Source organism: Sphaeramia orbicularis, chromosome 1 (assembly GCF_902148855.1).
Source record: "Sphaeramia orbicularis chromosome 1, fSphaOr1.1, whole genome shotgun sequence".
Classification (NCBI taxonomy): domain Eukaryota; kingdom Metazoa; phylum Chordata; class Actinopteri; order Kurtiformes; family Apogonidae; genus Sphaeramia; species Sphaeramia orbicularis.
The window spans coordinates 35168232-35170586 of NC_043957.1; positions in this window are offsets into that span (position 1 = coordinate 35168232).

The window sequence follows — 2355 nt, forward strand, 5'->3', positions numbered from 1 at the left end:
CAATGCGATTGAAAATTTTCTTCTGAAAAATAAATGAAAAAATAAATAAATAAAATAAAAATAATATAATAATAACGGAAAAAAAAATTCTTATGAGCATATTTTCATGAAGTTGCAAAAATGTCCACCTAGCTGGACCACACGTTTAATTTTTGACGCACAGAAACATGTATTTACTGATAAATTGTGTGAAAACTATGGGGAGGGCTTGTGTTCTGGGGGTTCTTGTTCAGGAGAGATCTACATAATGTTACCAATTCATGCCAGAAAAGATATGTAGTGTCTAAAACTTTAATAAAGATATGTGTATAAATAAAAAAAAAAAGAAAAAAAAAAAGAAAAGAACCACAAAATCCATGAATATACTGTACAAGAGAACAGCTGTAGAATAGCTGTCCACGGAGTGACCACTATGCATGAAAGGGTTAATGCTGCAGGAGACTATCGTTACCAGTTTTTCATCAAATCTGTAAAACCCGAATCATAGCCTAAGTATACGAATCCGTAAGTCTTTCGTGATTACTCACCTGAATCTCGTCCCGCAACTTTAAAGAATACAATTATACGATCCTGTGCAGGTCAGTCAGTGTACACATGGTCCACCTCAGCGTTTAAGGTGCCTCATTAAACATAATCTCAGGTTCTTATATGTTCAGGAGTAAATTAGGTTTAGCTCTTTCCAATCCAGCGGGAAACGGCCACATATGTGAATACAAAAGACACAACTAACCAATCAGGAATAGGGAGAAAATTTAGATCTCTAGCATATGAAAGAAAAGGAGTCCACACTGTACAAAAAGTTGGTCTTGGAGCCCTGAAGTGTATACTGTATCTTCTCTAGATATATGCAGTCAGGATGGATTGGATTCAAAGAGCATGGGATGGAGGAATTGGAGATTTGTGGTTGGTGCATGTTTTTAAAATGTGTGACAAAATAAAGATTCTATCTATCTTCTATCTATCAACTGCATATGATATAAAACCACTACTGTTCTATTGTGTCCCAGTTTAGTTATTCAACACATCTATCACTGGAGCTCTAAATGGATATTTGCATATTTAGTAAAAATATATGGTATAAATTTTGATTTCCCTCACACTTAGCTGGGTGTGTCAGGATTTGTGCAGCTCAATACTAACTATAACATGTCCAATAGTTTGCTTGCAGCTACTCTACCCATCGAGACTAAGCCCAAGTTCTCTGAAGACACAGAAAACTAAAAAAAAAGAGAAAAGAAACCTCAGGGGAGTCAATTCAATGAGCTCTGGACTTCTGGGTGTGCAGTCAGAGTTATGACAAGAAAAAGAGAAACGACTCAGAGAAAAAAAAATTACAAGCCATCAAGAGGAAATTTGTGATGTTCAGCGAAATGCTAGATACAGTCATCATCATGGGATTATAACTAGTCCAAAGCATGTGTAGAAACTCAGAAAATACATCAAATGACCTGGGAACAATCTAGAAGTCCGTCTTTACATTATTTCGAGTATAGTTGACTGGGAATCCTTTGTTTTCAGTACAGGTCGGATATAGTTTCTTGGTGAAACTGTGGTTTTTCACGCAACGCTGTCCCTCTTCATCTCAGTGTTTCTGTAATACCTCCCCGTCATATGTCTCATGTGGTTTGGCAGTCAAGTGCATTGTCCTCGGGCTATTTTTGCACACTGAAAAGATGGGTCTGAGTACTGTTATTCCTCAGCATGAAGGAAAGTGGGCTTTTCACTCGCATGCATGAATTGACTGTGTTAATGGGAGTACACGAGGGGCCGCTGATACGACTTCATCTCATCGTCATCCAATGCACCAAAGTTCTTTTCAACTTCACTTCTTCCTCTTTTCACTTTCCAGGTGCTTCATTGTCCCTGTTTACATTGAGCACAGCCTTGGCACAGCCTGCCATTTCAGTTGGGTAATTGATGTCTCCTCTGCCAGCTTCCTCCCTTCTCTGGGTGTTTTGTCTTACTTGCTGGTTTATGCCTGAGCCAACACTGATTCTGGTATAGCCTCGCTGAACTTGTTATAGACAATATTGTGTATTTGTTGGTTGGGTGTCACCTTTTAGGGTTTCCTGCTACTGTTGTTGTTGTTTTTGTGCTTGTTTTCTGCCAGTTTTAACCCTTTATCGGGCAAGTGACTATTTTGGTTTCCGACATACATTACGAGACAGTGACACCAACAGTTACAGTGAGGCAACAATCTCAGGTCAAATATAGTCTTCAGGGTCTGTAAGGTCCACCTCTGCATGAACAATGAGTGTACCTGCTTTGTTATGTACCATGAAGTGATGGTACTAATGTAAGGAATGATGTTCAAAGGAGAATAGTCACTTTTACACAGAGATCTTGGAAAAAAGG